Consider the following 14,196-nt stretch of genomic DNA (forward strand, 5'->3'; position numbering starts at 1 on the left):
TCTAACAATGATTATAGGAAATGGATATCTCTGTGCACCCCAAGTTTTCCTTCCAAAAGACTAGACATTAATGTAAGCATATAGCAGTTGTGCATGCTGAATAGCTCTTTGATCCTGTATGTCATGGGCTACAAAATGAGTTTTACGGCAGCATATAAAACCACTTATTTTTTTCAGATTTGCCATCTTTCTTTTGCCAGCTGGTCAGCAACTTCAGCATTGAATCCAGCGGGTAATAATGCTTAATGTGAATAATGCTATGCTGACTTCTGCGGAAAGGAAATCCTTTTCAGTTGGAAAGAGGGCCAAGCGATGGCAACTGGCAAGTCAGTAGGAATTAAGTGGGGCAGATCTTAAAATGGGTCATTAGGTTCACTGTATTCCCCCCTCCATAAAACGTAATGTGTTTTGTATATCATGGATATGCCACTCATTTGATTTTAAGCAGTCCTATGACTGATTAAAACATTTCTAGACTCGACACCTGCTGATATCCAAATTGGATTTTTTTTTGGGGGGAGGGATCTGAGAGGCCATCATAACAGAGACACATTTGACACCTCAGAAGCATCATATGAAGCAAATATTTTGTGAGGAGCTCACCTAATGAAATACTTTGCTTTGTTTGTTTTTTCCCAAGCCTACGCCTCGCTTTTCATGTCACAATGCTTTCTTTCTTACACTTATGTAGGTAAAGGTTGTAGCTCATCTGCCTTGCATGCAGAAGGTACCCTGTTTCCTTACACATTAATTTCTGTATAATAATAATAATAATAATAATAATAATAATAATAATAATAATAATAATAATTTATTATTTGTACCCCGCCCATCTGGCTGGGTTTCCCCAGCCACTCTGGGCGGCTTCCAACAAAGATGAAAAATACACTAAAATGTCACATATTAAAAACTTCCCTGAACAGGGCTGCCTTCAGATGTCTCCTGAATGTCAGGTAGTTGTTTATCGCTTTGACATCTGATGGGAGGGCGTTGAGTGATCTTTCACATGACATAAAGCCAATTCTGGAAATCTAGTGGAATCTAGTTCAGCACTCATGTCTGTGTCAGCGGTTTCTAGGAAACATAATCCATTTGCACCCCAGTTAACTCTGAAAGATCTTGGGAGTTTTGCATTGTAATTTCATGTAACAAATTTGGGGCAGTATCCCAGCATAGAGTTCTTTCCCACCATTTAACATTGAGCATAACGTCATGCGACAGGCATTGCAGCACAAATGGGACATTAGAAATTGAGGCAAAAGTGCTAGCATTATATACTGCCCCAACTTTCCCAATGAACCCATATTTGAACATAGACGATACGTCACAAATCTCATGACAATATTCAAAAGAAAGGGCTGAAACTGATACAAGACTTTGGAGGTTGTGGTGCCTTCAGCTAATTTATCTAATTTCAATGCATTTGCATATCACTGAAACACTATTACGTGCATCTTCAGGATGATGAAGGATTTTAATCGAACTAATAATTTACTGCAGAAAACGTATCACTCATGGCCAGAAGAAAATGCCATGTTGAATACATCTTTCCCATATCCTTTCCAAATAAAACAACAGGACTAAAATAGCCTTAGAAATTAAGGCAGCGAGGGGGGGGGATGATCTCAGCCTCACTGATTAAAATTATTCCCCAGTGAATAATCAGCTAAATATTTAAGAGTATAGATTATGCCACTCTCTTTGTTTTTTAAAAAATAAGAGCAACAATAATAGCTTCATTGTTATGTGTAGTTCTTCTTGTTGTTTTTAGGAAGCTTCTGTGGGTGTCAGCATGACGCACCTGAATTCTTTTTGCTCATATATTTATCAGTTCCACATTTTGCTCCCTTTAGTCTTACCTGTATTGCAGCAAATAAACCACTTTTCAGGCTGACATGCTTTGGTTAACACAAATGAATAAAGTGAAGACTGACACCTGTGTGTAACCAGGACACAAGCCATTTCAGCACATTTGGGCATTCAAACTTGCAATTTTGTGAGGAGCAGCTTGAATCCAAAGGCACCTCTCCATGCTTTTATTTGAAAAACAACAATAACCAGATTTCATGTATGCTTTAAATTATATAAATGAACCTAGAACTGTTCTTTAACATCCTCTATCCTCTTTAATAAAAGTACTGTAGAATTGTTGACCTAAACAACCAGCAGTTTGTTCTCATATAACAATCTCATGCACAGGGCTTAACCCGGTGGTGTCTCTTCATTGATGGAAGGCACTTTGACCCAGCACTGGTTTCCACCAATGGAACAAGAGGCGAGAGAGGTTTACATGGATTCCTGCCCCCTTCACACTCTTGCACTCCCCAAATCAACTCCAGTGCGATGGGCAAGCCCTTTGGAATTGTGTGGGAGGTGGTGTGAGAGGCTGAATTGGCCAAAGTTGCCTCCTTCTTAGTTCTGCAATGAAAGCCATTGTTGGATCAAAGAACCTTCCATCAGTGGAGGAAGGGCACTCTTAGATAGAACCCTCAGATTTTGAGTGCTCAGGAGAGGAAGTTGGGGGTTTGGAAGGATCGCGCCCAGTTTAGACTTGGGTCTTTTGAACCCTGTGGGTTCAAACCTAGCCAGGCACAGGTGAAATCTCATGGCACCTCTAATAAAAGAAACAATCTGGGAGTCAGATTAACCAGAGCAGCAGACAGGAAGGAAAAGGTAGAATGTAATCAGGGCAAGCCAAAAACTCACCAGAGGAAGGCCACCTTCCATGGCCATCTAAGGGCTCATCCCCTGCCCAGAAAGTATAGACCCAATCAGTTTTCAACTTATCCTGTGCTTTCTAGGCAGGGGTCTGAGTGGTTTCCCCCCTGCCCTGCTGCTTTCCCAGAGAAAGTCTGCTCTTTAGCTCTAAATCAGAACAAATGGTATCCCATGGAAAACCTGAATGCTGTTTGCTCCGGTTGAGTGATAAAGAGTAGTTTTCCCTAGCAGAGGGACAAGAGGAAGTATGGATAAGCCACAGAGTCAACACGGATGAGAAAATATAGAACGGTGAGATTTTGGTAGGTGCCATTTCTGACACTGCATGCAACAATTCCGTTGCCTACGCAAATGAAGTTGTTTATATATTGCATTTATATACTGCCATTCAGTATATATAGCGGTATTTTTCCAGAAAAAGAGGTGCTGGAAGTCACCATGAACACCTCCCTTGTTCTCTTAGAATGGCAAAGGCACCCACCTGAGAGGTGCTGGAACTGAGTTTCAGCAAGTTCCAGCTGTAAAAAAGTCCTGAGTGTGTGTGTGTGTGTGTGTGTGTGTGTGTGTATGTATGTGTGTATATATATATATATATATATATATTTGCTTTCGTAGATTTTCACGGGTACAGGAATGCAGGTTTTGGTGTCTTCGGGTGTCTTCCCGTGTAAGAGTTGGGGTGTCTAGGCGACGTTTCGACGAGGTCTCACTCGTCATCTTCAGGCTGGTGCTTTCGGCTTCTTGTTACTGGAACAGAGCAGGATCTCAGTGTTTGAGTTCCTATAAATACTGTTGAGGGGGTGTGGTGTATAGCCTCCAACGTTCTGGGCAGAGAGGAAGTTTCCAGGTTAGTGTGCCTTTTCTTCTTTTGTTCATTAATTACTTGAGGGATATCTTGAGTGATTTCTTGAGTGATATTCTGAGTACCACTTAGGAGGGTCATTAGGTGTGGATTAGTTGCTAAAGCTTTCGTGTCTTGACCTCTTGAGCTTGTGAAGAGTTTTTTTCTGAGAAGATGGCTGTACTGCACTTAGTTGTGCTCTGGCTTGGCTTCGTGTATAGGGGCGAGCTGTGGTTTTGTGCCCTGTGCCAGCCAGATCTGTGTAGGGATTGCAGGGGGGTGCAGCATCCGGAGGTGCCACTATGGTTTGGCTACTGGACGGTGTCTGTAATTTATCTGTGGAGAGGGTCTGGGTTTGGGTCTGGTGTGGTTGATTGGAGATGGCGTTCTGTGTGCCTCTGGTTCTGGTGTCGGTTTTTGTGGGGAGGGCTAATTTAGACAAGTCAGAACACAAACCCAAACTTTGGCTCAGATATGTTGACGACACCTTTGTAATTTGGCCACACGGGAAGGAAAAACTAGATAGCTTCCTCACACATCTCAACAGCCTACACCCCAAAATACAATTCACTATGGAAATAGAAGCCAATAACCAACTTCCCTTCCTTGACGTCCTAATCTACAAAAAACCTGATGGCTCCCTAGGACACACTATCTACCGGAAAAAAACACACACCAACCGCTACTTACATGCACAATCACACCACCACCCTGCACAAATAAACTCCGTAGCCAAGACTCTCATCTCCAGAACCAAACGCCTGGCTGACAAAGACCACTTGACAACTGAGTTACAGAATCTCTCAAATGTGTTAATCGCCAACGGATACCAGCAAAACAGGGTTACGAAGCTAATCCAAAAAGAAACACCCCCCAAAAACCAAGACACAGAAGAAAACAATGGCATGGCCCTCCTTCCTTATATCAAGGGCACTACAGATAAAATCAGCAAAATCCTCCATAAACACAATATCAAAACAGCCTTTTGCACCAACCAAAAAATAGCCAATATCCTCAGAAACCCCAAAGATAAAATCCAATTAGAAAACCAAGGGGTCTATGAAATACCCTGCAAAGTCTGCCCAGCCACGTACATTGGACAAACAAACAGACGAATAAATGCACGTATCGCAGAACACAAGAATGCCGTCAAAAAAGAAGAAAAAACTTCCTCTCTTTACCAACACATGAAAGAAACAGGACACGAAATTAATTTTGCAGATTCCAAATTGCTCTTTAACATGGAACATCACCACAAGAGAATAATCATGGAAGCCATCGAGATAGAGAAACACCCTCACAACATGAACAAGCGTGACGACACGTCCCGCCTGCCAGACATCTGGAAATTAGCCCTCCCCACAAAAACCGACACCAGAACCAGAGGCACACAGAACGCCATCTCCAATCAACCACACCAGACCCAAACCCAGACCCTCTCCACAGATAAATTACAGACACCATCCAGTAGCCAAACCATAGTGGCACCTCCGGATGCTGCACCCCCCTGCAATCCCTACACAGATCTGGCTGGCACAGGGCACAAAACCACAGCTCGCCCCTATACACGAAGCCAAGCCAGAGCACAACTAAGTGCAGTACAGCCATCTTCTCAGAAAAAAACTCTTCACAAGCTCAAGAGGTCAAGACACGAAAGCTTTAGCAACTAATCCACACCTAATGACCCTCCTAAGTGGTACTCAGAATATCACTCAAGAAATCACTCAAGATATCCCTCAAGTAATTAATGAACAAAAGAAGAAAAGGCACACTAACCTGGAAACTTCCTCTCTGCCCAGAACGTTGGAGGCTATACACCACACCCCCTCAACAGTATTTATAGGAACTCAAACACTGAGATCCTGCTCTGTTCCAGTAACAAGAAGCCGAAAGCACCAGCCTGAAGATGACGAGTGAGACCTCGTCGAAACGTCGCCTAGACACCCCAACTCTTACACGGGAAGACACCCGAAGACACCAAAACCTGCATTCCTGTACCCGTGAAAATCTACGAAAGCAAATATCTCACCTCTACGGGGAGGAAACCTTCCAGCTGACAAGAACCTACGAGAAACTAGAAATCCGAAGAGCCACCATCTTATGTGATCTCTTGTTCCTACGCAACTGCCGAGACAACAACTTAATTCCCACATGCTTCCAACTTAAATTCCACTCTAAAACCCCAGCTACCGAAAGGATCCTGAAACGAACTGAACTATCCCTAATCAGAAACGAACTACATAAAAAAAGATACCTACTAAACCAAACCAACAAAGATCTGCTCACTCTTCACCTCAAACTCTGTAACAAAATCCACCCTGCACTCTGGGACAAATGCAAACAACTAGCCGTTTGGAGAGCTGAAACTGAGTCCTCACGTAAGACGGACACACACACCAACAAACTCCACAAACTAGAGAAACGCCAGAAGCCCAGCCACCCTCCACAACAACCCATGAAACAAACAGTACATAACATATCAGACAGGATCCTCACCTCAACCGAAACCAAAGTACTCTCCAAAGGTTTCAACTTTGCAGTCGCCCCGAGACGCATCCCCACGGAAAACATCATATGCGGAGTCGAAGCTAGCCTAACCAAAATCAACCCAGATGAAGCCAATAAAATCAGACTTGAAGTCACCAACATCCTCTGCTCCAGCAAACCACCCAGAAGCAATTTACACAAAGAAGAACGGAAAGCACTCACCAACCTGAGGAAAGACAACAACATAATCATTCTCCCAGCAGACAAAGGTAATGCCACTGTTGTGATGAACACATCGGACTACCAAGCAAAACTATCAAATCTACTCCAAGACCCTACCTACCAACCTATAAAAACAGATCCCACCACCTATCTGGAAAAAACCACCAAATCCAAAATAAAAGCCTCTCCTATCAGTGAAGAAATCCAGCTAAGAATCATCCCCAGAGAAAAATCATCCAGATGCCCCAAACTCTACGGTCTCCCCAAGATACACAAAGAAGGAACACCACTCAGACCAATAGTCAGCTCCATAGGCTCACCTCTACAAAATCTCGCTAAATTTCTCGCTAAGCAACTTCAGCCCTATGCAGAATCTATCGCTTCACACGTTACAAACTCCTTCCAGTTCATAGAAACAATAAAGAAGCAAAACCTACATCCCGATGACCTACTTGTGAGCTTCGATGTTGTATCTCTCTTCACACAAGTGCCCATTAATGAAGCCTTGACAGCCATTCAAAACAAATACAATCCCCCCGAATACATCCTGGACCTGACCAACCACTGCCTAACCAACACGTACTTCATCCACAATGGACAAAGATACAAACAGATAGAAGGAGCACCTATGGGATCACCCCTCTCACCGGTCATCGCAAATCTGTACATGGAACACTTTGAAACCAATGCTTTAGACAAGTCAGAACACAAACCCAAACTTTGGCTCAGATATGTTGACGACACCTTTGTAATTTGGCCACACGGGAAGGAAAAACTAGATAGCTTCCTCACACATCTCAACAGCCTACACCCCAAAATACAATTCACTATGGAAATAGAAGCCAATAACCAACTTCCCTTCCTTGACGTCCTAATCTACAAAAAACCTGATGGCTCCCTAGGACACACTATCTACCGGAAAAAAACACACACCAACCGCTACTTACATGCACAATCACACCACCACCCTGCACAAATAAACTCCGTAGCCAAGACTCTCATCTCCAGAACCAAACGCCTGGCTGACAAAGACCACTTGACAACTGAGTTACAGAATCTCTCAAATGTGTTAATCGCCAACGGATACCAGCAAAACAGGGTTACGAAGCTAATCCAAAAAGAAACACCCCCCAAAAACCAAGACACAGAAGAAAACAATGGCATGGCCCTCCTTCCTTATATCAAGGGCACTACAGATAAAATCAGCAAAATCCTCCATAAACACAATATCAAAACAGCCTTTTGCACCAACCAAAAAATAGCCAATATCCTCAGAAACCCCAAAGATAAAATCCAATTAGAAAACCAAGGGGTCTATGAAATACCCTGCAAAGTCTGCCCAGCCACGTACATTGGACAAACAAACAGACGAATAAATGCACGTATCGCAGAACACAAGAATGCCGTCAAAAAAGAAGAAAAAACTTCCTCTCTTTACCAACACATGAAAGAAACAGGACACGAAATTAATTTTGCAGATTCCAAATTGCTCTTTAACATGGAACATCACCACAAGAGAATAATCATGGAAGCCATCGAGATAGAGAAACACCCTCACAACATGAACAAGCGTGACGACATGTCCCGCCTGCCAGACATCTGGAAATTAGCCCTCCCCACAAAAACCGACACCAGAACCAGAGGCACACAGAACGCCATCTCCAATCAACCACACCAGACCCAAACCCAGACCCTCTCCACAGATAAATTACAGACACCATCCAGTAGCCAAACCATAGTGGCACCTCCGGATGCTGCACCCCCCTGCAATCCCTACACAGATCTGGCTGGCACAGGGCACAAAACCACAGCTCGCCCCTATACACGAAGCCAAGCCAGAGCACAACTAAGTGCAGTACAGCCATCTTCTCAGAAAAAAACTCTTCACAAGCTCAAGAGGTCAAGACACGAAAGCTTTAGCAACTAATCCACACCTAATGACCCTCCTAAGTGGTACTCAGAATATCACTCAAGAAATCACTCAAGATATCCCTCAAGTAATTAATGAACAAAAGAAGAAAAGGCACACTAACCTGGAAACTTCCTCTCTGCCCAGAACGTTGGAGGCTATACACCACACCCCCTCAACAGTATTTATAGGAACTCAAACACTGAGATCCTGCTCTGTTCCAGTAACAAGAAGCCGAAAGCACCAGCCTGAAGATGACGAGTGAGACCTCGTCGAAACGTCGCCTAGACACCCCAACTCTTACACGGGAAGACACCCGAAGACACCAAAACCTGCATATATATATATATATATATATATATATATATATATATATATATACACACACACACACACACACACACACACACACAAACACACACATATATGGTATTGTATATATATACTGCCTTTCAGCTAAGACCCCCAAGATGCTTTACAATATATTTTTTTTAATGCTGAAATAAAGATATAAATTGTAAAGCCGGCCCTCTGCAAACAGGGAGGGTGAACAGTCCCTTCTGTTGCTTTTACATGTCTCCCCTATTCTCTTCTTTCTTCTTGCAGTGCAGCAGAAGTAAAAGGAAGTCCAGAAACCCACCCACCCTTCCTTCCTTCCTTCCTTCCTTCCTTCCTTCCTTCCTTCCTTCGCATCTATTACTTCCCCCCACATTTGCAAACAACTATCAAATGGACAAAGTCTTCAAAGCCCCCCTCACTTTTCTAACCAGAAGCTTGTCAGAATCATTGTACAAACAACCGTTATCTTCCTGAAGACCTCTGAGACCCAGGGGGACATCAAGAGGATTTGGCGGGAAAGCTGCCAACATATTTAAATGTAGGAACAGCAATCTTAATTGCCTCACAGGTGAGCGCCTCAAGTACTGATCAGAGTGGTATTTAAGAAAAGAAGAAGTCCTAGTCAGTTGTTTCAGCATCATTATGTTTAAAACTTGAAGTACAGACACTTCTGGAAAAAGAATTCCCTGTCTCTTGCCTATCTAGTAGCGCTTTAGGTTTGAATGACTGGCACCTGTTAATTTAATTAGTTAATTAGTTTGCTTCATTTTATTAATAGGGAGACAAGAAATGATGGGAGCTGTAACCATGCTAGAGGGGATTTTTTTGAAGAAGGAAAAAAGAACTCCTTCTCCACTGGTGTAACTAAGGAGATAAAGAGAAAATGTAGAGAAACATATGGTTCTAACCTGCTCAGAGATGGGTCTGCGGGGATTGTCCCTGGTTTGCAAAGTAGGCCACAATTTGCTGTCAAACCTGTTCTCTACCAGCTTTGCATTTTCTCGCTAAATGACTGCATTTCCCCATTCTGAAAAGAGAAAAAAAAATCAGGACGATATTAGAATACTTTGCGAAAGGGCCTTTTGCACCTGTATTCCTATCACATTTTTTAAAAAAAAAAAACAGCACCTGTTCATATGGCAGAACTCATAAACAGAGCTGCTGTGTTGGTAACTCAATTTACATTTGAAAGAGACCCAGAAGTCAATGATAAAAAACCCTTTGGTGTACTTATCTGAACCAGGATTTTTCAGATTTGCCCTCATATAGATGCCCTTAAATTCTAATGCTGTCATATGCATATGTAACAAGATGGATCAGTTTTGTAGGTGAAGAGCAGCTGACTATACAGAAAGGAGTTTGGGAAGTTTCTCAGCACCTGACAGATAAAATAAAGGCTGACCAAATGGTATCATCTAGCATTACACTGGCAGTATCCTTTCAATGGGCAAAGAACATCTGTTGACATAGCACAGTTGAATCAGCAGCACCATCATATTGCCTGGGCATAAAGTTTAGTTATTCTCCTGGAGTTTCTTTATTCAAGCAGTGCATAAGCATTTTCTCCAGGACAAAAAGGGTTTACAAATCCTTAATGTTATTATTGATCGCATTTGGAGCTTGCTCTCCCTCCATTCTTAAGGAAATCAGCCCTGAGTGCTCACTGGAAGGACAGATCCTGAAGCTAAGGCTCCAATATTTTGGTCACCTCATGAGAAGAGAAGACTCCCTGGAAAAGACCCTGATGTTGGGAAAGATGGAGGGCACAAGGAAAAGGGGACGACAGAGGATGAGATGGCTGGACAGTGTTCTCGAAGCTACCAGCATAAGTTTGACCAAACTGCGGGAGGCAGTGGAAGACAGAAGTGCCTGGCGTGCTCTGGTCCATGGGGTCACGAAGAGTCAGACACAACTAAGCAACTAAACAACAACAACTCCCTCCAAAGGGCTCAGAAGTTTGTAAGTGTGCGGTTTGCAGACAGTATCTCCTTCGGCTGACCAGTTCCAGATCTGTTTGCCTTGAGAGAAAATTTATACCTTGACTTTTTCAGGCCACTTCTCAGGAATGCAAAAAGTGAAGGAGATAGCTCACGCTTTAAAAATATCTGAGATCAGCCCACATCGTGGCGGTGCACAGAGACTTTATCAGGGCAACTTCCTGTGTGATGAGGAAAGGTGAAGCAATCCCCTACTGATACGCCGCTTCAGTTTGAATTCTGTTAATAGCGTGCTACCACATGAAGGACAAAGAGACGATAGCTTTAAAGGGAGCTGAAAGTGGTTTGACAGTTGTGTCAGTTCCCATTGTATACACACATCCACTGTTGCTGGTCAAAGAGGTTTTGCAAGCTTCTGAAATAATGCAAAACCCTGTATAATCTAGTGGTTACCTTCGGTCAAAAATAGAATGAGCAGTGATCCCTTGTCTTCAAAACTTTTTTTTTTTTAACTGTCTCCAGTCTGCTGATAGACAGATGATTCTGATAGAGGACAAAAGCCCCCCAGGCAAGTCAACCTGTACTTGTACCCTAGAACAGCTTTATATGATGCTGCAATTAGGTACTTGACCAAAGCTGGTTTCAGAAGTCGTGCGTAGCCTCATAATACTGGTATGATGGAAACATCACACATTAGCTTTTAAGCTTACCTATTTGGGTTTGTGTCCAATGTGAAATGTTTTGAAACGCTGTTGCACAAAAGACTGTGTAAGCAGATAGCTCACAACTCTCTCTGCTAGCACAGCCTTTGCACAGGATTCCTCTGTTACATTGCATTACAAGCGCAGGTGGCACTGTGGTCTAAACCACCAAGCCTCTTTGGTTTGCTAATTGTAAGGTTGGCAGTTCGAATTCGCATGACCGGGTACACTGCCATTGCTCCGTCCCACCTCCTGCCAACCTAGCAGTTCGAAAGCATGCCAGCACAAGTAGATAAATAGGTACCACTGCGGCAGGAAGATAAATGGCATTTCCATGTGCTCTGGCTTCCATCATGGTGTCCTGTTGTGCCAGAAGTGGTTTAGTCATGCTGGTCACATGACCTGGAAAAGCTGTCTGTGGACAAACGCCAGCTTCCTCGGCCTCAAAGTGAAGATGAGCACCGCACCCCATAATCGAATTCGACTGGACTTACCCGTCCAGGGGTCCTTTACCTATACAAGTCATCAATCTGCTCTTGCAAGATTCTTTGCACTAACTATGGTACCGATAAATGCTTAACTACAGATTAATCATCCTATACAGTGGAACCTCGGTTCTTCGACTCCCAAAACCATTTGAAAACAAAGATGTGGCTTCTGATTGGTTGCATGAGCTTCCTGTACTCAAGCGTAAGCTGCATTGGATGTTCAGCTTCCGAAAAAGTTCAAAAACCGGAGCACTTATTTCCGGGTTTATGGCGTTTGGGAGCCAAAACATACCAAGGCGTTCGACAACCAAGGTATGACTGTACTTGAATGTCTGAAATGGTAGGAAAATCTAATTGTCATCCTGCTGCTTCTCTGTGCCAATGTCTTGCAGAAGGTACCTGCTTCAAGCACTCTGAATCAATCAGTGCTTGAATTATTGGAGGGGGGAGCAGGTGAACCATTAATAAAATCTGCAAAACGTATCACCCGCCTTTCTGCAATTTTGCCTAAATCACGCAGACAGACAGTCAGGCAGACACACACACACACACACACACACCACACACACACACATACATTTGCCTTCTAAGAACAAGAACACAAAAAGTAAGGGTGATAAATCGTCACTCTGCAGACTCCAGTACAGTGGTACCTCGTGTTACAGATGCTTCAGGTTACAGACGTTTCAGGTTACAGACTCCACTAACCCAGAAATAGTACCTCAGGTTAAGAACTTTGCTTCAGGATGAGAACAGAAATCGTGCAAAGGCGGCACAGTGGCAGGAGGCCCCATTAGCTAAAGTGGTACCTCAGATTAAGAACGGTTTCAGGTTAAGAACGGACCTCCAGAATGAATTAAGCTCTTAACCCAAGGTACCACTGTAATTCAAGCATTGCTTCAAGTCAATAATGCACTACTGTCTCTGCTATGTTTCCATACAATGCAGAATTAAAGGCTGAAGACTTGGCAGTATGAAAGTTTGTGAGTAGTAACATGTGGAAGAGTTTTCAAAGATTGTGCATTAGGAAGATGGAGTAGAAATCACTGAGCTGTGGGGGTGTTGTGAAGCTCATGCAGTGGTTAGATAATTACAAGCTTGAGAACAACCTAACTCCTTCTGTTTTCTTAAGTAATTTGGTGCTCTAATTAGAACCAACCACAGGGCACACATAACAAAGGGGAGCCTTTATAATGTACAACAGCTATTTTTTAAAAAACGGGTCTATGAGTCCAAGCTAGCATTATCATCCATAACGTCGACAGGATCTGTGATATGGGGGCACATAAAGCTGGAAGACCTTTGCTGAAGTACTGAGAAAGTGGTTTCATGCACCAGAGGAAGGGAAAATGGACTATTAGGGCCAACAACACATTATGTTCATTGCCTTTTTGGAAAGGGGGGGATGTAATAGCGTACTTGGACCTTCTTGTGTCTCTTTCTTAACAGAAAGGAGCCACAGGGTACCTCAATCCAGACTGAGGCCATGGCAGGAGCTGGGATGGGAAAGTTCAATTCAGTTTGCATTTGAAGGTGAACCTACTTAATTCACACTTTCTGAAACATTATGCCAGGCTTACTCAAACTCAGCCCTCCAGATGTTTTGAGACTACAATTCCCATCATCCGTGACCACCGGTCCTGCTAGCTAGGGATCATGGGAGTTGTAGGCACAAAAACACCTGGAGGGCTGAGTTTGAGGAAGCCTGCAATATGCAAACCAAAAACCAGTCATTTTTCAAAATCTGCAGCTCTTCAGATTTTGCAGTGCAGTTCTCCAGTCCAACAATCTTTACAAAATTACATGTACTAGGGTAAGGTGTGCATTTTGTCATATAGAAATATTGGGGGAAATATGCTTTGCACAAATGGCCACTCACCTCTTTCTCAGGTGGGCAGCAGTTGCAGCCCTTCGCCCTTGGCCGCCATCCGTGATAGCCAAAATCATGTGTTTGCTGGCTGGTGGGAATTCCCCCTACTGGCGGAATCACAGCGCAGGATTTCCTGCCAGTAGGCTAGCTCCGAATGGCCCATTCAGAGGCCCCACCTAATGGGCAGCGCCTTGCTGACCATCCAGGCATTGGCTGTTGCCACACCCAGCTGGGCAGCAACACATAAAAGCCAGCTGTGCATGCCTTCCACATCTCAGCTGGCCAAAGAGCAAACTCTCCCTTATCATTAATCGCTTGTTGCTTTTTAGGTCAATTCCTTATCATGCATTTTAAACATATTTCACTCTCCAGTTTTCTGCTTTAGGTAAAGGTAAAGGGATCCCTGACCATTAGGTCTAGTCGCGGATGACTCTGGGGTTGTGGCGCTCACCTCGCTTTATTGGCCGAGGGAGCCGGCGTACAGCTTCCAGGTCATGTGGTCAGCATGACTAAGCCGCTTCTGGCGAACCAGAGCAGCGCACGAAAACTCCATTTACCTTCCCGCTGGAGCGGTACCTATTTATCTACTTGCACTTTGACATGCTTTTGAACAGGAGCAGGGACTGAGCAATGGGAGCTCACCCCGTCACGGGGATTCGAACCGCCGACCTTCTGATCGGCAAG

The sequence above is a fragment of the Podarcis bocagei genome (assembly GCF_964188305.1).
Source record: "Podarcis bocagei genome assembly, chromosome: 3".
Classification (NCBI taxonomy): domain Eukaryota; kingdom Metazoa; phylum Chordata; class Lepidosauria; order Squamata; family Lacertidae; genus Podarcis; species Podarcis bocagei.